The 26917-nt window shown below is 41.7% G+C and overlaps 1 pseudogene; it reads left to right on the forward strand.

Annotated features, from left to right (window-relative positions):
* Window positions 1-26917, forward strand: LOC113029670 (NACHT, LRR and PYD domains-containing protein 12-like; annotated as a pseudogene).

Raw genomic sequence — 26917 nt, forward strand, 5'->3', positions numbered from 1 at the left:
AAACGTGACCCCATTGAATTTAAACATCATGGGTCTGCAGCATACAGGTGAGCTGTTAGTAACATGAAGTCTTTGAGAGGTATCCTGATGCATACTTAGTCATCCATTTAAGTTAATCCCAAAAAGATGATTCTGTTCATTTGGACGTTGTGTTTTCAGTGGTAGAAACATGTTGTCACTCATCCAAGTGACACTTTTTGGATTTACTTTCTTTACTTTCTTGGATTATTGACCATGCATCAAGACATTTTAACCCACTTTGTCAAGTACTGGCTTAAGCTAATATGACTATGAGCAAACAGCACATAAGATAGTTGATTGCCTGAACCACCTGTTGTTCAGCCTCAGATGCAGACAAAACAGGATTACTCCTAGAAGTCTGCAGATGAGCTCTTCAGTTAAGGGCCTTGGAGCAACAAGAAATCTTTAGGAAGACGCAGAACTAGCTCCTCAATGAATGTTTCAAAGAAACAAATTTTATCATTAATGTGCTAAAATCTGAAGAGGAGTGGATGCCACAGAGACTTACAATGCTTCTAGATGAGAATACTCCTCAAAGGGTGTTTGAATTCAGTAAGACAATCCAACTAGCACAGCATGAAAAGTCCAAGACTAACAAAGAAAGTTTTACTTAATTGTTGTTTACCAGAAACCACAACAAATTGAGTATTGAGAGACTTCCTGATCAATGGTTCTTGGTCAATGGTCATGACATTTTGCATATAAATGATCAAGTAACTGACCTCACAGCCCATTGTTCATTCTGTGGAGATTTCAGTCATTGTACAAAGGTATTGTTTATAAGGCTTAGGAAACCTGCAGTCAGCTGAGAATGAAGTATGAGTGACGAAATGTTTCTCCCATTGAAAATGCTACATCCAGATGAACAAAATCAACTTTTTGGGATCTTTGAGAGGTAAATAACTACCTGATGTTGTTGAAAAGAAGACTGTAACTGGGTGTAAATTTACACAAATGTGAGAGTTCTAAAAAAAAAACAGTAATACATTTAACTATGTCTCTTAAGCTGGATGTAAACAAAAAATAAATGTTCAAAGTTTTAGAACATGTTTAGTGCCATCTTTGAACATTTGAGCCTGCTGCCAATAGACTTACATTACATTATTTCCTGACTAGTTACAGAATCAACAACAATAAAACTAAATATCAAGTTCAATGCTGAGTTGCTGAAACAATGAATTTATGTTCATAACAAGGATATACTCTCCACTTTCACTTGTTTTTCACTGCGATATCAGTTTTGCCAGTAGTTAGCTAACATTATGTTTTGTAAATCTATTGGCAGCAACCTACATGGTGACATCTTCTGTAACAGCAAAAGATGGCACTAAATACTTCTAAATCTAGTGTTTCAAACAGTATTTAAATCTAGGACAGTATTTAGAGCAGGGCTCTGACAAAAAAAAAGTAGAGACGAAAAGCCCTGAGGAACTAAACATGAAAGAAATTAACTCCACAGAAAAATAAGCTTAATCATGGGCAAAACAAACTCAACAGGCACACAGGAATCACACAGGAGCTTATATTCAAAATAGCAGCTGGATACACTACAAGCTCTAATTTACTTTGCTCTTGGAATATAAGCCAGCAGATTGGCTACTTTTTTCCTGGACTGGATGAACAGCTAAATATTGTTTAAGAGTTAAATTATATTGATGAGATAAACGTCACTAGAAGTATCTGTGTCTTTTCCTTTCCTTGTCTCTCTGGAGACAGATTTCATGGGGACTAACTCTTCATGATTCCTCCACAGAGTGGATCAGGAGAGCTCAGAGGTTCCGAGGGGTCACTCTGCCCAGCAGCATCAAACACAGCTGGACTCCATATTTATGGTCCGTACATGTACAACACTTACTTTTGTCTGTGAAGGTTCTCAGTCATCCAGGTCATCGTAGTCAAAGGAGCTTGCAAAGAAAAGCGTCTGGACTTCTTTAAGTTGCTTGAAGACGTTTCACCTCTCATCCGAGAAGCTTCTTCAGTTTTAAGGTCAAATGGTGGGGAGTCCCAGATTTAAACCTAGTGGGAGTATCCCCCCAAAGAGGGAAAAAAGGAGCCCCTGATGATCCTCCAATCGCCTGAGCCAAGGTGTGAAAATGGGTGTGGGTCCCAATCAGCCAGAGTTTCGGGTAAGCTCATTGTGAAACCTGGCCCAGGATGTGAGTGGGCGTTAAGGCGTCTGGGGAGGGCACTCAAAACTGGATTATAGATGGCAGAGAGTTGGTGTCGTAAACCCCCGCCTCTGTTCAAAGATGGTCGCTCACAGTGGACATAGATGACTTCTTTCACTCCTCTTTCAAACCATCTGTCCTCTCTGTCCAAAATGTGAACATTGGTATCCTCGAAAGAGTGACCTTTGACCTTTAGATGCAGATGGACTGCTGAGATGAGATGATGAGATAGCCTTTATTTGTCAGTTGCAGGTCTTTTGCCCACAACCAAGATGACAGACCTTGCCGACCATACATACAATACACAAACATCACATTGGGGAGACAGGTCAGGTTAGGTAGCAAGGAAAAAAAACATCAAAATGTGCAACACAAAAGGATAATACAGGAATGCACAGATATCAACACACCATAGCACAATAAACACAGACAAGCAACATGGGAAAGAGTTCCAGTGTGTACATCTGATCTGGGACCACTGCAATCTTTCGACTGCGCCTCCAACTGACCCGATGTCCACATCAGAGGGGAGGTAAGCGTTGGAGGTGGCGTTGGATCCGGGGTAGGGAGGGTGATGCGTCGGTGAGTCCTTATCAGTATCAGTATATGTATGTGTGTGCATGTCCATAGTTCAGCTGAGACAGTGTCCTTCGCCCTGCCAGGCAAAGTAAACAGTCTTCCAGCCAACCCAGGTGGCCTTGCATGGAATGGGAAGGAACAGACTAAACACAGTCGTTATCAGGGTGTTTTGTTCAGCTCCGGCCTTGCAGCTGGCGCCGAAGGGGTATCTGCATAAGTGATGTTATTTTTACTTTAGTGCGAACAGCTCATATGAATTTCAAAGCAGTTCTACAGTCCAACACTGGTCTCTCAATCTCCTGTTGGAGAGCCGCGAGTTTCGCCATACTTGCGTTCTGTGATGTTGTCATTTCTTGTGCTCAAGGAGCCAATTTCTGAGAAACTCCACAGCGTGGCTGGCAAGAAAGGGTATAAAAGAAGAAAAACTAATGACATGGCCTCCTTGTTCACCTGATCTGAACCCCATTGAGAACCTGTGGTCCATCATCAAATGTGAGATTTACAAGGAGGGAAAACAGTACACCTCTCTGAACAGTGTCTGGGGGCTGTGGTTGCTGCTGCACGCAATGTTGATGGTGAACAGATCAAAACACTGACAGAATCCATGGATGGCAGGCTTTTGAGTGTCCTTGCAAAGAAAGGTGGCTATATTGGTTTTCGCCATACTTGCGTTCTGTGATGTTGTCATTTCTTGTGCTCAAGGAGCCAATTTCTGAGAACTCACGGCAGTGTGCCTCCCCGAGATGTCATCCAATTTTGCACCCAGAGATGTTATTCCGGGCTAGCCCTTCAGAGATGTATCCAGTCTGCAGTCAGAGATCTTATTCTGAGTATTCACAGCAGCCGTAGCCTCTCGAAGATCTTATCCGTGCTGACTCAATGGGCCCATTTTGAGAAACTCACGCCTCTCCCATCTTTCCAATCCCAGCGGGCAGCCTTGTGGGGGTTTGAACAGCCGGTTCCGCTTTCTTAATTCTTTGATAAGTCAGGCCCAAGCCAGCTCCGATCAGCCAGAACCCTGTTACCATGGTTCCGAATAGGTAGATATCCTCAGCACTCAGGCTCACCCAAGCCAAAAGTTCTCGTTGAGAAAGGGGTGTCAATTGCATTTAGGGACCAGTTGATCCAATCCATAATTCCTCTTTTAGGTTTTAGAGAACAGACTGTGAGAGAATCTTCCAGGGAAAATACAAAAAAAACACGAGACTAGACAAGGACATAAGCAGGGAAGATAAGGGAGAGGAGAAAAAGTGCGTCCGCCTTCTCCGAGAGCCAAAGAAGAGAGTCATGTCCTGTGGAGGGGGCTCTTCTATGTTGTGCCATGCGCTTGTGAATTGGCTGTTTGGTCTCTCCAATATAAAGGTCTGGGCATTCCTCGCTGCACTGTACAGCATACACCACATTGTTAAGTTTGTGTTTAGGAGTTTTGTCTTTCGGGTGAACCAATTTTTGTCTGAGTGTGTTGCTGGGTCTGATATGCACCGGGATGTCATGCTTGGAGAAAACTCTACTGAGTTTACATAGGGGATGACAATATTGTTGCGTCTGTCCTTCTTATCCTCCCTCGCTGGTGTCTGATCTTCTTTTCTGTGCCTCTTTGCTGATATTATGAACGCCCAATTAGGATAACCGCATGTTTTGAGTGCTTCCTTTAAAGTCTCATCCACCCTCTCCAGTGCCAAAGTCCCTCCATCCAACCTCACAATACAGGGAGTGCAGAATTATTAGGCAAATGAGCATTTTGTCCACATCATCCTCTTCATGCATGTTGTCTTACTCCAAGCTGTATAGGCTCGAAAGCCTACTGCCAATTAAGCATATTAGGTGATGTGCATCTCTGTAATGAGAAGGGGTGTGGTCTAATGACATCAACACCCTATATCAGGTGTGCATAATTATTAGGCAACGTCCTTTCCTTTGGCAAAATGGGTCAAAAGAAGGACTTGACAGGCTCAGAAAAGTCAAAAATAGTGAGATATGCAGCAGTCTCAAAATTGCAAAGCTTCTGAAGCGTGATCATCGAACAATCAAGCGTTTCATTCAAAATAGTCCACAGGGTCGCAAGAAGTGTGTGGAAAAACCAAGGCACAAAATAACTGCCCATGAACTGAGAAAAGTCAAGCGTGCAGCTGCCAAGATGCCACTTGCCACCAGTTTGGCCATATTTCAGAGCTGCAACATCACTGGAGTGCCCAAAAGCACAAGGTGTGCAATACTCAGAGACAGAGTAAGAAAGGCTGAAAGACGACCACCACCGAACAAGACACACAAGCTGAAACGTCAAGACTGGGCCAAGAAATATCTCAAGACTGATTTTTCTAAGGTTTTATGGACTGATGAAATGAGAGTGAGTCTTGATGGGCCAGATGGATGGGCCCGTGGCTGGATTGGTAAAGGGCAGAGAGCTCCAGTCTGACTCAGACGCCAGCAAGGTGGAGCTGGAGTACTGGTTTGGGCTGGTATCATCAAAGATGAGCTTGTGGGGCCTTTTCGGGTTGAGGATGGAGTCAAGCTCAACTCCCAGTCCTACTGCCAGTTTCTGGAAGACACCTTCTTCAAGCAGTGGTACAGGAAGAAGTCTGCATCCTTCAAGAAAAACATGATTTTCATGCAGGACAATGCTCCATCACACGCGTCCAAGTACTCCACAGCGTGGCTGGCAAGAAAGGGTATAAAAGAAGAAAAACTAATGACATGGCCACCTTGTTCACCTGATCGGAACCCCATTGAGAACCTGTGGTCCATCATCAAATGTCAGATTTACAAGGAGGGAAAACAGTACACCTCTCTGAACAGTGTCTGGGGGGCTGTGGTTGCTGCTGCACGCAATGTTGATGGTGAACAGATCAAAACACTGACAGAATCCATGGATGGCAGGCTTTTGAGTGTCCTTGCAAAGAAAGGTGGCTATATTGGTCGCTGATTTGTTTTGTTTTGTTTTTGAATGTCAGAAATGTATATTTGTGAATGTGGAGATGTTATATTGGTTTCACTGGTAAAAATAAATAATTGAAATGGGTATATATTTGTTTTTTGTTAAGTTGCCTAATAATTATGCACAGTAATAGTCACCTGCACACACAGATACCCCCCTAAAATAGCTAAAACTAAAAACAAACTAAGAACTACTTCCACAAACATTCAGCTTTGATATTAATGAGTTTTTTGGGTTCATTGAGAACATGGTTGTTGTTCAATAATAAAATTATTCCTCAAAAATACAACTTGCCTAATAATTCTGCACTCCCTGTACAAGAAAAGAAGGCCGTCGCTTCCCTGAGCCAAGACTACAGCATCACTGTTTTACCAGCTGATAAGGGAAGATGCACCGTGGTCCTAAACACTACAGATTACCACACAAAACACCTTGCTACCATCCTTGCACCTCTCGTGGGGAACGCCCCACACCACATCAAGAACTCCACCGACTTCACCGAAAAGGTCCAGAAACTTACCCTGGATTCAGATGAAACCATGGTGTCCTTTGATGTAGTCTCTCTTAACTTGCATACCCACCACAGAGGCCGTGGAGACAGTCAGAAAACAACTACAAGACGACAGCTCCTTGGAAGACAGGACCAACTTCACACCCGATCAGATCTGCACACTGTTAGACCTCTGCCTTACCACAACATACTTCAAATACAACGAAGGCTTCTACAGACAAAAACATGGCTGCGCCATGGGCTCCCCCATGTCACCTATTGTAGCCCAGACCTCTACATTGGAGAGACCAAACAGCCACTTCACAAGCAAATGGCACAACATAGAAGAGCCACCTCCACAGGACAAGACTCAGCAGTCCATCTGCATCTTAAGGATAAAGGACACTCTTTCGAGGATACCAATGTTCACATTTTGGACAGAGAGGACAGATGGTTTGAAAGAGGAGTGAAAGAAGCCATCTATGTCCACTGTGAGTGACCATCTTTGAACAGAGGCGGTGGTTTACGACACCAACTGTCTGCCATCTATAATCCAGTTTTTAGATCCCTCCCCAGACGCCTTAACGCCCACTCACATCCTGGGTCATCTGACCTCAGGAATTCGCACGATAAGGTGGGGCCAGGTTTCTCAATACGCTCACCCGAAACTCTGGCTGATTGGGACCCACGCCCGTTTTCACACCTTGGCTCAGGCGATTAGAGGATCATCAAGGGGTCCTTTTGTCCCTCTTTGGGGCGATACTCCCACTAGGTTTAAATCTGGGACTCCCCACCATTTGACCTTAAAACTGAAGAAGCTTCTCGGATGAGAGGTGAAACGTCTTCAAGCAACTTAAAGAAGTCCAGACGCTTTTCTTTGCAAGCTCCTTTGAACACTTTCTTTTACATCTTCATGCTGCTCTTTATGCAACAGTGGATAATCAGTATTTGGCTCCATGATTTCAGTATGATTGGGTCATTCATGAAGTATTCTGTTCCAGCTGCTGGAGGACAACATCATCAGCTTTGTGAAGAAAGAGCTGAAGAAGATCCAGAAGGTTCTGAGTCCAGGCTACCCAGAATGCTTAGAGAGTCAGAGGGAGGAGGAAGAGGAAGAGCAGAGGAGGAGCAGCAGAGAGGCATTTGTGAAAATCACCCTGGACTTCATGAGAACAATGAAGCTTGATGAGCTGGCTGACCGTCTGCAGAGAAGTAAGTGGATTTCACTAAAGATTTAAGTTGCTGGTGTAAAGAATTTACTAATTTCAAAATACATAGAACAACACATAATAATGATGATATATGGAATTTAAATTGTCTATACATTTTTTTTTAAACAGTACCTTATGTTGTACATTTTTTTTGTTTTTTCTCTGAAAACTTCTAGATGCCATTTGTCCTCACAAACTTAAATCTACACTAAAGGAGAGGTTCCAGTGTGTGTTTGAGGGGATCGCTAAAGCCGGAAACCCAACCCTTCTGAATCAGATCTACACAGATCTCTACATCACAGAGGGAGAATCTGCAGAGGTCAATGATGAACATGAGGTCAGACAGATTGAAAAGGTATGCAGGAAACGAGACAGACCAGAAACATCAATCAGAGAAGAAGACATCTTTAAAGCCTCACCTGGACGACTTGAACCAATCAGAACAGTGCTGACAAAGGGAGTGACTGGTATTGGAAAAACAGTCTTAACTCAGAAATACATTCTCGACTGGGCAGAAGACAAAGCCAACCAGGACATCCAGTTCATATTTCCATTCACTTTCAGAGAGCTGAATGTGCTGAAAGAGAAAACGTTCAGCTTGGTGGAACTTGTTCATCACTTCTTTACTGAAACCAAAGAAGCTGGAATCTGCAGTTTTGAAGACTTCCAGGTTGTGTTCATCTTTGATGGTCTGGATGAGTGTCGACTTCCTCTGGACTTCCACAAAACTACAATCCTAACTGACCCTAGAAAGTCCACCTCAGTGGATGTGCTGCTGATAAACCTCATCAGGGGCAAACTGCTTCCTTCTGCTCACCTCTGGATAACCACGCGACCTGCAGCAGCAAATCAGATCCCTCCACAGTGTGTTGACATTGTGACAGAGGTGAGAGGGTTCACTGACTCACAGAAAGAAGAGTATTTCAGGAAGAGATTCAGAGATGAGGAGCAGGCCAGAAGAATCCTTTCTCACGTCAAGACATCACGAAGCCTCCACATCATGTGCCACATCCCAGTCTTCTGCTGGATCACTGCTACAGTTTTGGAGAATGTGCTGAAAACCAGAGAGGGACGTCTGCCGAAGAACCTGACTGAGATGTACATCCACTTTCTGGTGGTTCAGGCCAAAGTGAAGAAGGTCAAATTTGATGAAGGAGCCCAAACAGATTCACACTGGAGTCCAGAGAGCAGGGAGATGATTGAGTCTCTGGGAAAACTGGCGTTTGATCATCTGCAGAAAGGAAACCTGATCTTCTATGAATCAGACCTGACAGAGTGCGGCATCGATATCAGAGCAGCCACAGTGTTTGCAGGAGTGTTCACACAGATCTTTAAAGAGGAGAGAGGACTGTACCAGGACAAGGTGTTCTGCTTCATCCATCTGAGTGTTCAGGAGTTTCTGGCTGCTCTTCATGTCCATCTGACCTTCATCAACTCTGGAGTCAATCTACTGGAAGAGCAACAAACCACCCCCCAGAAGTCTGAAACAACAGAATCTTCAGCGTCTCACTTCTACCAGAGTGCTGTGGACAAGGCCTTACAGAGTCCAAACGGACACCTGGATCTGTTCCTCCGCTTCCTCCTGGGTTTTTCACTGCAGGCCAGTCAGAGTCTCCTACAAGGTTTGCAGACACAGACACGTACAGAAAATAGTTCACAGACCATTCAGGAAGTAGTCCAGTACATCAAGAAGAAGCTCAGTGAGAATCAGTGTGGAGAGAAAAGCATCAATCTGTTCCACTGTCTGAATGAACTGAATGATCGTTCTCTAGTGGAAGAGGTCCAGCAGTATATGCGCTCAGGAAGTCCCTCCATACGTAATCTTTCCCCTGCTCAGTGGTCAGCTCTGCTCTTAATCTTAGTCTCATCAAAAAAAGATGCAGACCCAAAGACATTTTCTTCAGAGGACGCTCTTCTGGAGCTGCTGCCAGAGGTCAATGCCTCTAATAAATCTCTGTAAGTAAATATGTGCTGATGCCTTTATTTAGTAAATGGTTATTCTAGTTAACATCAGTGTTGGGTAAGTTACTTTAAATTAGTAACTTAGTTACATTACTAGTTACTTCTATCAAAAGTAACTCAGTTACTTCAAGTTACTCGTTACCTTCAGAGTAACTAGTTACTAGGGAAAGTAACTTTGGTTTTACTCATAATTCTCTTGTTAATGTGTTGCTTCCGTAACTGGATACCCAGCAAGATTGCCAGTCTTCTAGCTTGCTTACTTGCCACAAGTGCACTGTGCCACCTATAGAAAGGAAAAAATAATGTGCACATTTCCAAGAGAGAAATCCCACACCTGATTCTATCCTAGCCATTCTATCCTCGCTTTTTACATCCAACACAAAAACTGCAGTCATGGTGCTTTGATTGTACTCAGAACTCGGAAATTCTGCCTTCTGAATAGGAAGATGTAGGTAACACCAGACTGCAGATGAGCTGCATACAGAGCTGGACTGGGACAAAAAAATCGTCCCGGGCATTTTGACTAGAGACCGGCCCACCATTATAGCAAAGATCATAAAGCCTTTGAATGAAAACAAACGCTGTTGTGACAGTGATGTACACTGTTCTGATGGTATATATGTATCAATCTATCAATTGTTTGTTGTAAGACTCAGATAATTATTTTTTTTAAAGTGAGACATTTTAAATGAGAATAAGAAAGAAAAGTATTTCTTTGTGCCCCCCTCTCCCTTTTAATGCCCTACATGGACCCCTGGCAACACTTTGCTAGACCCGCCCCTGCACAGTTACCAGCTGTCAGCTACTTAGAAAAGGATCCTGGTGTTATTTGTCTCTCAGAAACAGTTCATAACTTCCCTTCAACTCATTCATGTCACCTAAAAGGTAAACCTGTTTCTCCATCACAGCTCTGATGATTCAGTAAGGACATCTCCTGGTTTCATCTTCATGTTTCCCTCTCATCACATAACCAAACAGACATCATGACCAGCAGGTTTACAGCTGTGGCTCCAGCAAACATCAGCTGATACTAGAAATTAATATTAAATAAATTCTAACAACAGCTGATCAAGCTTAAAAGTGCTGCTGTTGTGTAACGCGACATCCGCTGGTTTCCTCTTTCTGGCGCAAAGTGGGCGATAAATAAACGAGAGAGAAAAGCCAATCAGCTGATCATTGATCAGTTTCATGATTGAAGTAGAAACAGGAGAGGGAGGGTGAGAGGATGAGAGAAGAAGAGGCAACTGTGCAGCATAAAGACGCAGAAAAACTCTAGCTTTGTGTCTTTTCCATTGTAGCTGAAGTCCGGGACAAACTGTGTTCCTTTTCACCTCAATACGAAACGCGTAATATTTTCTCTGAATACGAGACGATTCCGTTTTTTACGGGATGGTTGGCAACTCTAATAATTAACCTTATGAACAAAATAAAGTTCAACATCAGTAACATAGCACCCACCCAGCTGTATAGAAACTCCGTCATGCTAGCTAGCACGCAGTACGAAAAAGTCAGCATAACGAAAATAAACTCCACCTAAACTTGGTTTATATCTGACCCAGATGGACTGCCGGTCATAACTTCTTACCTGAAGTTCAGTTCACCTGACACTCTCGGACCGGCGGTGTTAGGATGTCTGGGTCGTTGACCCAGGGTTTTTGAGTTTATTATATTATTTATAATTTCTAGTCTTTGGTTTCTTTGAGTTCTGTCTTATGGTTTATGTCTCTGTCTTCTCTAGTTGCTTTGTCTCCCCTGTCAGCTGTATCCCCTTGTCTAGTTCGCGTCTCTGTGTATCCTTAGTTGCTATATCCCCGTGTCCAGTCAGTGTCTGTGTTTGCCCTGGTCCCACGTCTCTGTTCCCTCTGTTGTAGGGCCTGCATGTGAGTCTGTGTCTTTTGTTCAGTCTGTGTTATGGGTTGCCTGTTTTACTTTGAAAGTCCATGTCTGATGTTAATGTGTCTGGTTTTGCTTCCCCTTGTCTCGTTAGGCCTGATTTGCCCCAGCTGTGTTTCCCTCCTGTTACACATTCCCTGATTGCTCCCTCTGTGTATTTGAGCCCTGTGTTTCTTTGTGTCTGGGTCGCGATCTACCGTTTACCTAGCTGTGTGTTCTGTCAATCCTCCGGTTTAAGTTTATTTTGATTTTTTACAGTTATTTTATATTTTGAGTTTTACATTAAAGCTGTTTTGAGTTCACGACTGTCTCCGGAGTCTGCACCTTGGGTCCTATTCCTGTCTGCACACAGCCACTCATAACAGGCGGCCGCTTCGGGTCTCTCCTCTTGCCTCCCTTTTCCTTCATCCACCTGCTGGCTTCCACCACTTGCTAATGTTATTGAATCTGTGGAAGCTCCGCGATAGCCACCACACGAAGTAACGAATAACGAGCCTATCTAAATCCCAGTAACGAGTAACGCGTTCCCGGTTTTGGCATAATAACTAGTTACCGTGCTCGTTACCACAATAATAACGTAGTTACTGTAACGCGTTACTTAATAATGCGTTAGTCCCAACACTGGTTAGCATAAAGCAGTTTTAAAAAAACTAATGATTCAGGGGTTTGAAAAATATATAAAACATTTACATTGTCATCAGTACTCAATCCAACTGTTAATGCATATGTAGCGGCAACGATTGTCAGCATTTCCGACAAAGAAACTAGGTGCAATTGTTATTAAAGTGATGTCCAGACCCACCCTGTAGTGAATACACAAGTGCTAAACATAAACTCTTCAAAAACAAATACAAAAAAAGAAAAAAATAATCACACATTTTTTTCATACCAAAACCACATAGACTAAAACAGTGTTCTGTTACTGCACTGTTCTCTCTTCAGTTCTACCTCATTTCCAAAATACTGCTCTGCTACATTCGGCCTTGCTTGTACAATCACCCAAATTTCACCAGCTGCTGGTGAACTGAATCATTTTCCTCATGTTGCTTGTGGTTCCTGTTGCCAGTTCTAAGAAAAAAATCTCACTGTCTTTATTTTCTACAACTTTGTATCATTTCCCTCACCCTTGATTCCTCTATACTGGTTAGTCCTGTCCTCCCTTTCAGTCTTTGTGGTGGTTTTTTATTCAGTTGGATATTTAATTTCTTACTGACTTCTATCAGTCAAAGAATTGCTTGCTTTTTTTTTTTAGTCCACATGTCCTCTGCATCCTGCACTTTGAGTCAGTCCTGGTTCCACAAACTGTGCGATTCTTGACAGATTGTGACAGAATGCCATGACCAGTATGGACCTGTGAAAAGGTACCATTAACACTGTGGAAAATAAGGCATTAGACTGCTGAATTTATCTTGCTCCTCTGTGGATGACCCTCATGTAAGCATTTTGGTCATTGCTCTATCTGCTTCTGCAGGAATAATTGCCAAGAAGTCTTTACTACTCCTAACCTTGGAGCCTTGAGTGGAGGTCACACTCTCTGGCTTTGTCCACACTAGCCCGAATAAAAACACGTAGGTTCCAGTCCTGCGCATGCAAAAAATTGAGTGAGAATTAAAGAATTTGAAGAATCTGGAGCATGTACAAACCGATATTAATCTGATATTAATCTTTTTTAGGGTTGTCAAAATTGAGAGCAATCAAAACAACCGCTGTAACAAATGCCCTCCACTATCTTTGTTTATTTGGTCACATGACTGCATCAAATGACTAAAATACGTCATTGTTTTAGAAAGTCTGCATTTCCGTGTGTCTCACTGCAACATGACAGCTCAGTTTTGAAATGTATGTGTTTTCCGAGTGTCCACACTGCGACGGGACAGCTGCATTTTGTAATGCATGCGTTTTCTAGAGCGTTTTTAAAATGCTGCGGTTTTCCTTGACAAAAGCGCCATCTCAGTGTGGACAGGAGGCCAAAACGGAGAGAAAACAATGCATTTTCGTTTGAAAAACTTTGAAAAAGTACACAGCAGTTGTTAGCGTGACGTAGCCTTAAATTGGTACTAATGTGCCATTTTGTCCACTCCTGTCAACAACTCGGCCAGCAGGTGTCAGAAACTGTGGTAGAGCACCTCAAAGGATGCCTTACTGTAAAGCTAAAAAAAACTAATTCTCATACAAATACATTTTCCTTGCTGCTTTACTTTTGGTTTTACCTGAGAACAATAATTTTCCTCTTAAGTTGATATTTTAGCTAATTTTCTTTATGGACACATTTTAATCGGTACACTGTTTATATGAAGTGATTTAGTTTAATCAGTTCAGTTCAGTTCAGTTCATTTTTATTTCAAACATTTCAAACATGTGCCTTCACAATCATTACAAAATATCATTCCATTATTTGTTTGAAAAGGAGTAGGCTGAAGTATTTACTTATTTGTCCCTACCCCCACAAGTTTTACCTCTCATTCATTTAATTTTTTTTGTCTTAAATTAAACAAACAACATATGAAACATATGAAGTAAAACAAAACATAACATACATAAATCAAAACAAGAAATTAGCAAGCCCCACCACAGTATAGTTTCTTTCATATGAAAAATACAGAATGTGTATATTTGCAGATACACAAGTTATGGAAAAACAACAAAACAAAACAAAACAAAAAAACCAAAAAAGAACCGCAACACCATTTCCAGCAACATTACCGTCCTGGGTTAACCCCGTTTTCTTCATTCTTATACTTTTTTAAAATTTGGTTTTTATATTTTACTTTAAACTGTTTTATGTTTTGACTGTCTTTTATTTCTTCTGTTAGACTGTTCCATAATTTAACTCCTGCAATTGAGATAGACATAGTTCTTAAAGTTGTTCTAGCACTTTGTATTTTTAAATTCCATCTCCCTCTTAAGTTATACCCACCTTCTCTTTCTATGAACAATTTACAGATTTCTTTGGGAAGCAGTTTATTTCTTACTTTATACATTATCTGCGCTGTTTTAAGCTTCACCAAGTCTTGGAATTTGATAGCTTGCATTTTGACAAAGAGTGCATTTGTATGGTCCCTGTACCCTACATTATTTATTAATCTAATGGCCCTTTTCTGTATTATAGTTATTGTTTGTGTGTTACTTTTGTATGTGTTTCCCCAGACCTCTACACAGTAGCTCATATATCAAAATCACAAACTCCATTAATTTTTCAGACTGAGTCTCTGTAATCTGTCAGAGACAAACTGTGAAGCTCTGTCCTCAGTCCTCAGCTCCCAGACCTCCAATCTCAGAGAGCTGGGCCTGAGTAACAGAAACCTGCAGGATTCAGGAGTGGAGCCTCTGTCTGATGGACTGAAGAATTCACAGAGTAAAACTCTCAGGTCAGCTTAAGTGAAATATATATATATTTCATGAACTGTCAAAATGACTTTGAGATCAAAGAAAAATAATAAAATTTACATTGCCAAATGTTTTAGTTCTTTAGTCCTGATTACTCTTTAGCAGTTTTGTTTGTTTGTTTTTCAGAGTGATGGGCTGTAACCTCTCAGAGAGAAGCTGCGAAGCTTTGTCCTCGGTTCTTAAATCTCAGTCCTCTAGTTTAGGAGAGCTGGACCTGAGTAACTCCAACCTGCTGGATTCAGGAATGAAGCATCTTTGTGATGGACTGAAGAGTCCGAACTGTAAACTCAATACGCTTAGGTCAGACCAAGCTATATATTTATTTTTTCAATCTGATGACAGAATTAATAAATCAAATGTTTTGGCCAAAAGAATGAATGGGTCCAGAGAAGAAGCAGGATTAGATATTGCTAAAATAATAATACAGAATTTTACTTTAACAAAAAGGTAATTTTTTCACGTTTGTTAATCTGTTATGTTTCAGACTAAGTCACTGTAGCCTCTCAGAGAGAGATTGTGAAGCTCTGTCCTCAGTTCTCAGCTCCCAGTCCTGCAGTCTGAAAGAGCTGGACCTGAGTAACTCTGACCTGCTGGACTCAGGAGTGAAGCTTCTGTCTGTTGGATTAAAGAGTGCAAACTTTAAACTGGAAAGTCTCAGGTCAGGTTTCAAACTTTTCCACTGATTGTCATTTAAAATCTACATTCAATTGTTCTATAAAAAAGTGAACATGTAAAGAATTCTATTAGACTTTGAATTATTGTTTGAGATTTTTCAGAGTCACATTTCTTTAGTGATGTATTCAAAGAAAATTACTTAACACTGGTAAAGTTAGACATTTAGGGTCATTTGTCCATATTATATTTTTATTAAGAAAATATCGAAACCGGATGTTTAGGGGTTTATTATTTTTTCTTAATGCGGAAAAATTTATTTATTAATGCCACATCTGCACATTTAGATGTAAAACATTAAGAAACTAGACATCTTAACGCTTTATTCCCCATAAAGTTCTCAAAAATCAATCATCATTATAATAGAATTCTAACAGAAATCTGATGAGCAGCATAAACTCTTAAATATGGCTTTAAAAAAAACATTGGAGAATGTTGGTTATGAATTTGTTTTAATTTGGATGTAGATTGTCATCTTTTTTTCAGCAGATAAGATTCAAATCTAATCTAATCACTTTTATTATCACATCACATGTGTAGGTACACTGGTACAGTACATGTGAGTGAAATTCTTGTGTGCGAGCTTCACAAGCAACAGAGTTGTGCAAAGTACAATAACATAAGAACAAGCAAATATAATGGCTAAATCTGAGAATTATATGAATAAATATATGTACAATATAAGAGTGTATGCATATTACTGAATGTGTATACTAAATATGTATGTCTACGTGTGTGTGTGTGTGTGTGTGTGTGTGTGTGTGTGTGTGTGTGTGTGTGTGTGTGTATACATATTTTACAAATTAAATAGAGTAAAAATAAAATACATTTATAAAATATACAGAAGTTGGTAGTTGGATATTGTGCAAAACAAGTGGCATTCATATACAGTATGTAGTGCATAATGTTGAAGTTCCAGTAGTGGAGGTGAGGTGTCTATGACGTGTTCGTGGCCTGATGGAAAAAGCTGTCTCTCAGTCTGCTGGTACGGGACCGGATGCTGCAGAACCTCCTTCCTGATGGAAGCAGTCTGAACAGTTTATGGCTGGGGTGACTGGAGTCCTTGATGATCCTCCCCGCTTTCCTCAGGCACCGCTTCCTGTAGATGTCCTGGAGGGAGGGAAGCTCACGTCCAATTATCCATTCAGAGCACCGCACTACTCTCTGGAGAGCTTTGCGGTTGTAAGCGGTGCTGTTGTACCAGGTGGTGATGCATCCAGTGAGGATGCTCTCAATGGCACAGTGATAGAAGGTCCTGAGAATGCGGGGGCTCATGCTGAATCTTTTCAGTCTCCTGAGAAAGAGGCGCTGTTGCGCCTTCTTCACTGTTTTGTTTGTGTGTACAGACCACGTAAGATCCTCAGACAGATGTACACCAAGGAAGCAGAAGCTGCTCACTCTCTCCACAGCAGCGCCATTGATGGTGATGGGGGTGTGTACTTCTTTGCACCTCCGGAAGTCCACTATCAACTCCTTTGTCTTTGCGACGTTGAGGGTGAGATGGTTGTCTTGACACCAGTGGGTCAGGGCGCTGACCTCCTCCCTGTACGCCATCTCATCACCGTTGGTGATAAGACCACCACTGTAGTGTCGTCCGCAAACTTTACAATGATGTTGGAGTTGTTAGTGGCCGTGCAGTCGTAGGTGTAGAGTGAGTACAGGAGAGAGCTGAGTACACACCCCTGTGGTGCACCAGTGTTCAGTGTGATGGGGGATGAGGTGATGCTGCCCAGTCTGACCACTTGGCGTCTGTCAGACAGGAAGCTAAGGATCCAGCTCCAGAGGGAGCTGCTCAGTCCTAGATCCTGCAGTTTCCTGTCCAGCTTCGAGGGAACGATGGTATTGAATGCTGAGCTGTAATCTACAAACAGCATTCTCACATACAGTGGGGCGAAAAAGTATTTAGTCAGCCACCAATTGTGCAAGTTCCCCCACTTAAAATGATGACAGAGGTCAGTAATTTGCACCAGAGGTACACTTCAACTGTGAGAGACAGAATGTGAAAAAAAATCCATGAATTCACATGGTAGGATTTGTAAAGAATTTATTCGTAAATTAGGGTGGAAAATTAGTATTTGGTCACATAAAACAAGGAAAATCTCTGGCTCTCACAGACCTGTAACGTCTTCTGTAAGAAGCTTTTCTGTCCCCCACGCGTTACCTGTATGAATGGCACCTGTTTGAACTCATCATAACGCAAATTATATGATTATTAATTAAAAGAAATTTATTATTAAATGTTTGAGTGTAGACTAGTAAAAAAAATTAGAGAAATTCATTTACTTTACATTTTGTTTATTTAACATTTTTTATGGAAATGTAAAAACATCACTTAGTGTTTTTATAAAACCACTAACATGGACATTGGCACCATAAAGTGAGCATTATAAATTCAATGTAGAACATGTATCTTTTTATAAAATCACAAAGGACAACATCAGTCCTAATTGCATCTTTCTCAAAATACATAAATTCAAAATAAAAAGTCAAATACTAATCACTTTTGTTTGAAAAAGAAATGAAAAACAATTTTATAAAATGGGTACAAATAAAGATGATCATCTTCCAAATAACCAGAGCAAAGTTAGGTAAACTGATGGAGTTAAATCCACCCAAAGTCTGTAGTAAACTTAAAGTGCTTTAAATAAAGTGCTTAAAACAAAGTGCTCAGTAACAGAGTGCATGTCCTAACAAACATTGCCTTATATTCCTTCCAGAACTACTCTTTCAGCAACAAATCATTTTTAAGAGCATGTAGGCAGGGTTTCAGAGGTTTGCCGTCAACAAGCCCCATGAAGATTTTTTGGACAAAGGTAAATGTGTGAACGAGCTTCCTGGGGTAGTCTAAATGCAGAGCATAGATCAAGCCAAACAATAAGGCAAATGCATCTGCAAATCTGGGAATATCACGCATCACCAAGTCGCCTTCCACCACAATGGCCATGCTTGAGGAAGTAAAATGGACTGGACTGGTCTGGGAAGCGCCGTCGGTAACCACTGTGAGAAGGGCAACTGGAGTGTCAATGAGGGTCGACTCATCCAATGTGTCCGCCTGGAATAGACACAGTATCAATAAGTAAGGTTGGTTTGAGAGAATGTGACAAGCAAGACCTGTAATCTAGCAAAAAATTCAGCAGTGTAGTGGGTTACTTTGTAACGGGTTAGGGTACTCTACTTTTTTGAAAAATGTACATTAACGCGTTAGCTTCTTGCATTACATAATTAGTATGTTTGTTATTTTTCTAAAAAAAAAAAAAAAAAAGAAGTCATTTTTTATTTTATGACTTTATCTCAAAAAGAAACTAAATCTTGACTTCAGCCTTGTTTTTGGGGCCACCTGCAGCGTAGCCGAAGTGCTGTGATACGCCTGTGCCCTGCTCCTGACCCTGTGTGTGTGTGTGAGGGTTTTCTAAAGAGAGGGTATTTTTCTTGTACAATTTGGTAGCTGCTAGGGTATTAAATTGTATTTAAAAAAATCCATGGTGTTTTATCTCACTGGCAGAATTTAAGTGATGCAAAAATACACTTACATTACATGTCTTAAAGAATTCTGGGTCCTCCTCCCGCAGGTATACAGGAAGGGCACGAAGCACTGCAGTGCGTTTCACGTTGATATCAGGCGCCTCCTAAAAAGGGAAAAGAAAAGTTTGATTGATTGATTGGTAATTTATTTCAACATGTGAACAATATACAAGTACATTTAGAAAAGAAATGAGAGAAAAAAAATATACTATACAAATTACATACAAAAAAACATTCTGATTAATTTACATGTTGAAAGGGAGTGGGAAGAAGTATACACTTATTTAATCCCACCCCTGTCCCATAAATTATCAGTGAATATTTAGTCAGCTTCCTTACTGTTCATTGAACACAAAGTTTTCAGGTGTCATTCTTTTGGGGAGAATACATGTTTATGAAACTGCATGACATGTGACTCTACATAATTTTGGAGACATTTCTTTTAAGACACAACCTTTCTGTCTCTTATGACAAAGAGTCTGTATCTTACTCATTTGACAAAAATCCTACACAGTATTTTAAAGTAACATACCAGATCAGAGCTGTAATCTGTATAAAACACAGATGTTCAAAGCAAGAAAAAATTGAGTTTTTATCAGTGAAACTTTTAATTTGTGTTAATTTTATCATTATCAATATTCACCTGAAGATCATAATGATTCAAGATGGTTCGCAGAGCCTCTGATATCTTGCCAGTCCGTGCAGCCTTCTGTCTGTATAGAGCCATAAGTCGTGGTGTGTGTCTGTCAAGTTCAGCGTAGAACTGGTCAGTGATAATTATATACTCAGCCATCATTACAGCTTTCAGAAATTTCAAAAGTACACTGTACATTTCATGACAAAATAAACACTTAGCATGGTAAAAAAAAAACCTTACAATTACTGCTGTTTACTTTGAGTGCAGTCTTGAATTCTATGGCCGATCATCCAACAGTCCAAAACATAGGTAAGCATTTCAGATGTTACAAAGTCACAGGCCATCATTCCATTTAGTCATGGTAAACAGTAACCCTCTTTTAGTTTTAAGTTTTTACCATATAATCAACATTGTCGCACCATGTATAAATTCTGTTAAGTTGGAAAAAAAAAAAAGAAAAAAAAAAGCACAGAATACATATGAATTTACACTGCAGTTATTTTAAAAAACCAAGCCAAACTGCGGGATAAATCTTTGCAAAGACACATTGTTATGCAATAGTACATAATACATCAGTGAGATACTTGTAATATTACACAGAACTTCTACTTACAAACTACTTCTTTTACAGGCTGCTGCTTAAGATAGAAGATGCCACTGCTAGCTAAGTCACTTTTGAATGATGCTAATGAGAAGAAGAAAAAAACCCGGCCGAACAATGAGGCTGCTGTTGTAAAAACGCCAACTTTCTTGCGTTGGCAATGGGTCGTTAAAATATCACTAAGACACTTTCTTTATGTGCAATTCTTATTAAAACTGTGTTTTAATCGGTTAAAACTGTAAAACTGACGATATCATCGGTTTGAAAAAGAGCGCGAACAACAGCGAACAACAATTCACTACCTGGGTCTGTGCTGTTTAACACAACGGCGCATTCAAAAACAAGTTAATGGCTGCAACATATTAATATACTTGCTTTTTTACGGAAAAAATAAACATAACGAAGGTTCCGTTTTACTTACAAGTTTCTCCAAATGTGCTCTCCAGTCGCTCGAGAAGGGCAGCCATATTGAACAGAATTTTCTGTCAACGTCGTTCAGGTTAGAGAGAAAACGTCATGACGTACAAATGCGGAGCTCGAAAAAAAAAACATTTACTCAAAAATCATAATTAAAAAAGCAGTATTTACTCTTAACTTCTAAGCCATGTACAATTATAACTGTTTGAATCGTTAAGAGAACAGAAAAGTTTTAAGTTGTTTCAACTTTGTGACGCATTTTAATTGTTGTATCCACAAACTTTATAAGTCAGGTGGACTGTTGGGGTTTACAGTGTGTATAAAAGACACCTGTCCACAGCCTCAAACAGTCAGACTCCAAACTCCGCCATGGCCAAGACCGAAGAGCTTTCGAAGGACACCAGGAAAAGTATTGTAGACCTGCACCAGACTGGGAAGAGTGAATCTACAATAGGCAAGCAGCTTGGTGTGAAAAAATCAACTGTGGGAGCAATCATCAGATAATGGAAGACATAAAAGACCACTGATAATCTCCCTCGATCTGGGGCTCCACGCAAGATCTCATCCCGTGGGGTCAAAATGATCATGAGAACGGTGAGCAAAGATCCCAGAACCACACGGGGGGACCTGGTGAATGACCTGCAGAGAGCTGGGACCAAAGTAACAAAGGTCACCATCAGTAACACACTACAACGGCAGGGAATCAAATCCCGCAGTGCCAGACGTGTTCCGCTGCTGAAGCCAGTGCATGTCCAGGCCCGTCTGAAGTTTGCCAGAGAGCACATGGATGATACAGCAGAGGATTGGGAGAATGTCATGTGGTCAGATGAAACCAAAGTAGAACTTTTTGGTATAAACTCAACTCGTCGTGTTTGGAGGAAGAAGAATACTGAGTTGCATCCCAAGAACACCATACCTACTGTGAAGCATGGGGATGGAAACATCATGCTATGGGGCTGTTTTTCTGCCAAGGGGACAGGACAACTGATCCGTGTTAAGGACAGAATGAATGGGGCCATGTTTCGTGAGATTTTGAGCCAAAACCTCCTTCCATCAGTGAGAACTTTGAAGATGAAACGAGGCTGGGTCTTCCAACATGACAATGATCCAAAACACACCGGCCGGGCATCAAATGAGCATTTGAAAGTCCTGGAGTGGCCTAGCCAGTCTCCAGACCTCAACCCCATAGAAAATCTGTGGCGGGAGTTGAAAGTCCGTGTTGCTCGGCGACAGCCCCAAAACATCACTGCTCTCGAGAAGATCTGCATGGAGGAATGGGCCAAAATACCAGCTACTGTGTGTGCAAACCTGGTAAAGACCTATAGTAAACGTTTGACCTCTGTTATTGCCAACAAAGTCTGTGTCTGTGAAGGTTCTCAGTCATCCAGGTCATCGTAGTCAAAGGAGCTTGCAAAGAAAAGCGTCTGGACTTCTTTAAGTTGCTTGAAGACGTTTCACCTCTCATCTGAGAAGCTTCTTCAGTTCTAAGGTCAAATGGTGGAGAGTCCCAGATATAAACCTAGTGGGAGAAACCCCCCACAGAGGGACAAAAGGACCCCCTGATGATCCTCTAATCGCCTGAGCCAAGGTGTGAAACTGGGCATGGGTCCCAATCAGCCAGAGTTTCGGGTGTGTTCATTGTGAAACCTGGCCCCACCTTATCATGCGAATTCCTGAGGTCAGATGGCCCAGGATGTGAGTGGGCGTTAAGGCGTCTGGGAAGGGATCTAAAAACTGGATTATAGATGGCAGAGAGTTGGTGTCGTAAACCCCCGCCTCTGTTCAAAGATGGTCGCTCACAGTGGACATAGATGGCTTCTTTCACTCCTCTTTCAAACCATCTGTCCTCTCTGTCCAAAATGTGAACATTGGCATCCTCGAAAGAGTGTCCTTTAGCCTTAAGATGCAGATGGACTGCTGAGTCTTGTCCTGTGGAGGTGGCTCTTCTGTGTTGTGCCATGCGCTTGTGAAGTGGCTGTTTGGTCTCTCCAATGTAGAGGTCTGGGCATTCCTCGCTGCACTGTACATCATACAGCGTTTTGTCTTTCGGGTGAACCAGTTTCTGTCTGAGTGTGTTGCTGGGTCTGAAATGCACCGGGATGTCATGCTTGGAGAAAACTCCCCTGAGTTTCTCTGATACACTGGCTACATAGGGGATGACAATGTTCTTGCGTCTTTCTTTCTTATCCTTCCTCGCTGGTGTCTGATCTTCTTTTCTGTGCCTCTTTGCTGACTTTATAAACGCCCAATTAGGATAACCACATGTTTTGAGTGCTTCCTTTACATGTGTGTGTTCCTTCTTTTTTCCTTCAGGCTTAGAGGGAACATGTTCTGCCCGGTGGTGTAGGGTCCTGATTACTCCAAGTTTGTGTTCCAGAGGGTGATGGGAGTCAAAGAGGAGGTACTGGTCCGTGTGTGTGGGCTTCCGGTAAACTTCGATGTTGAGTTTGCCGTTCTCTTCAATGTGCACGGCGCAGTCCAGGAAAGGCAAACAGTCGTCCTTTGTGTCTTCCCTGGTGAACTTGATGTTTTTATCCACAGCGTTAATGTGCGCAGTGAAGGATTCCACTTCTTGTGTCTTGATTTTGACCCAGGTGTCGTCTACATATCTGTACCAGTGGCTGGGTACTCTTCCTTGGAAAAGCCAAGAGCCTTCCTTTCCACTTCCTCCATGTAAAGGTTGGCTACAATAGGTGACACGGGGGAGCCCATGGCACAGCCATGTTTTTGTCTGTAAAGCCTTCGTTGTACTTGAAATATGTAGTGGTGAGGCAGAGGTCTAACAGTGTACAGATCTGATCGGGTGTGACTCTCCACCATTTGACCTTAGAACTGAAGAAGCTTCTCGGATGAGAGGTGAAACGTCTTCAAGCAACTTAAAGAAGTCCAGACGCTTTTCTTTGCAAGCTCCTTTGGCCAACAAAGGTTATGTTACAAAGTATTGAGTTGTATTTTTGTTATTGACCAAATACTTATTTTCCACCCTGATTTACGAATAAATTCTTTACAAATCCTACCATGTGAATTCGTGGATTTTTTTTTCACATTCTGTCTCTCACAGTTGAAGTGTACCTCTGGTGTAAATTACTGACCTCTGTCATCATTTTAGGTGGGGGAACTTGCACAATCGGTGGCTGACTAAATACTTTTTTGCCCCACTGTACGTGTCTCTCTTCTCTAGCTGTGACAGGGCAGTATGTAGTGTCAGGGCTATGGCATCATCAGTAGACCTGTTGTGGCGGTATGCAAATTGTAGAGGGTCCAGTGAGTCGGGTAGTGCAGAGCAAACAAAGTCCCTGACCAGCTTCTCGAAGCATTTGGTCACGATGGGGGTCAGGGCTACAGGTCACCAGTCATTCAATGAAGACATGGTGGAGGTTTTGGGTACAGGGATGATGGTGGCCATTTTGAAGCAGGCTGGGACTACAGACAGAGAGAGGAAAGGTTGAAGATGTGTGTAAACACTCCAGCCAGCTGAGCCGTGCATGACTTGAGGAAACGGCCGGGAATCCCGTCCAGACCAGTAGCTTTGCGCGCGTTCACCTTCCTGAAGCACTTCCGCACATCCTCCTCAGACACAGTGTGCACTCTGATGTCATCCGCGGCGCGCACACTGTCCGGTCTCATGGTGTTCGCTGTGTTTCACAATGCCCTTGAACGTGGATTTAAAAAATGTGAGCGTGAATGGATTCGTTGACACTGAATCATCCCTTAGTTATGCTGCTTTAGGGTCAGGCTTTTAGTAGAGTTCCCATGATGATCTCTTTTCTTCTCCATTCCCTTATTTTTACCCCTGATGCTTTTATGTGCCACTGGTGCATGTGCTTATCTCTTTCTTTAGTTTGTGTTTTGTTTTTTTGGGTTTTCTCTCTCTCTCATCCCTTCTTCTTGCCCTCACTCTGCCACCAGCCATGGTAGATGGTCCTTTTGGAGACTGTTTTCATTGGAAATATATTTGTGTAAAAATAAAGAAAAATTAAATACTACACAAAGAAGTAAATACTGAATAATGTTATTGTGTCTGAAAAACAGAAATTTGTTGTTCACAGATGGATTGTTGTTTTGTGTGTCTGCAGTATGTCAGGCTGTCTGATCACAGAGGAAGACTGTACTTCTCTGGCCTCAGCTCTGAGCTCCAACCCCTCCCATCTGAGAGAGCTGGACCTGAGCTACAATCATCCGGGTCTCTCAGGAATGGCTTGATTGAAGGATCCAGGCTGGACACTGGACACTCTCAGGTATGGAGGGAATGTCTGATAGAGGAGGAACAGCTGGAAACATTTCCTGTGTCCTTCAATCACTTCCTGTTTGTTTCATACACGCATCACATGAAACGATCCATAAAGGATAGAAATGTAGGAGACCTACATGTATTCAGTATTATTAACAGTTCAGATTACAGAAATATTTATCCCAGAACAAAACAACTACTGGAACTGTTAGATTGAAATCATTCTTCTATTTTTGAGCTGTGGTAGAAACTGACAACTACAGGGAGATGGACAAAGGTCACAATGTGATTTTAAAAGCCAATACACGATATGAAATAATGGAACTGGAAACTGTCCAATGTCTTGACACATAGTGAATCGTCCAGGAAAGTAAATCTCCAAAATATGATTCCACTGATCAATGGCCATGAGTAGCATTCACAAAGAGTTGGGGAATGGCTGCAATCACAGCATTGTAAGATGGTGACAGATTAGGCCCCCTGCTTGATTCAGAGATGGTCTTTCCCTTTTCACGTAAATGGCCTGCATGACTCTGTGCTCAAACCAGCGTTCCTGCCTGTCCAGGATGTGTACATCCTCATGAAAACAACCCAGTAGAAAAGCTAATTTGGAGAAGAGCCCAGTGAAAGCTATAGAGGCAGGAAGGAAGTGAAAAAGTGAAGCATGGTGGGATCAAGAATGTAACACAGCAGTAAAGGACAGAGACAGTATTAAGAGATCTTAAAGGAAGTACAATATAACAAAGATCATCACATTGAAATGTTAAATCTGAAATATCCTGGAGAAGAAGATGGTTCAAAGCAGCTCTTAAATCCATGACAATTATTTCCTGTGGGAAGGATCATGATGCTACATCATGATGAAGCGTTTTGAGGGTGAGGTACTGAATATTCTGCTGCTCTTCTACAATTGAATATGGCAGGACATAAACTATTCACAAACAAATACATGGCTCACTGTTTGTGTGACACAGGCAGACATTTTTCTGTGAGAGAAATAGGATCAGAACATGAATAGTTTTCATATTTCATTCAACACAGTGGTGTACTGACAGATCCAAGATCAGTAGAAATCATCATCAGTTTGATCCACGTATGGATTGAAGTGTATTTGTAAAAATGTTGGACTGTTCCTTTATCAGTGTCTAACAGTATGTGTGTGAGAGCCATGTAATGTCCATGTGTGCATGCTTACTGTGCTGGTCTGACCCTCCTCCTCCTTTCAGGGTGGAGCCTGCTGGAGCCCGATGGTTGAGACCAGGTCTGAGGAAGTGTAAGTGTGTTTTTAATGTGATTCATGAAAACAAAGCATCACTCATTCACATCTCTGATGTCAGGAGTCGTCATCAAAGTGTCAATCAATGAACAGATGATGGATCAATAACTGCAGCTGGATTGTGTTTGTTCTCTCCATCAGATTCCTGTCAACTCACAGTCGACACAAACACAGTAAACAGACACATTAAACTGTCTGACACCAACAGGAAGATGACACATGTGGAAGAGGTTCAGTCATATCCTGATCATCCAGACAGATTTGATTATTTTTATCAGCTGATGTGTAGTAATGGTCTGACTGGTCGCTGTTACTGGGAGGTTGAGTGGAAAGAAGCGGTTGAGATATCAGTGAGTTACAGAAGAATCAGAAGAAAAGGAGATAGTTATGGCTGCGTGTATGGATGGAACGATCATTCCTGGAGTCTGATCTGCTCTGAAGATGATCGTCATTATGTCATGTACAATAAGAAAGTGACATTCATCTCCTCCTCCTCCTCCCCCTCCTCTGTCTCTAACAGAGTAGCAGTGTATGTGGACTGTCCTGCTGGCACTCTGTCTTTCTACAGAGTCTCCTCTGAGACTCTGATCCACCTCCACACCTTCAACACCACATTCACTGAAACTCTTTATCCTGGGTTTGGGTTCAATCCTGTTTGCTCGGTGCGTCTGTGCTGAGTTGGGTGTAAAGAGTGTCCTTCTGTTAGAGAAACACTCTGACTGTTGAACAGTTCAGTCTGTACATGTCTGTCTGTTTCACTCAGAAACAGGTTTTCAGATTCATGGATTCAATCAGTTGATGTTTTAAACTGTTCTAAATGATTGCTTGTAAACTTCTTCCTCTTCAGTCCTTTAGCAAACAAATGTTAACATGTAGGTACTAGACTAAGATGAATCATTCCATCTGAATTCAGTG

Source organism: Astatotilapia calliptera, chromosome 9, assembly GCF_900246225.1.
Source record: "Astatotilapia calliptera chromosome 9, fAstCal1.2, whole genome shotgun sequence".
NCBI classification, from domain to species: Eukaryota; Metazoa; Chordata; class Actinopteri; order Cichliformes; family Cichlidae; genus Astatotilapia; species Astatotilapia calliptera.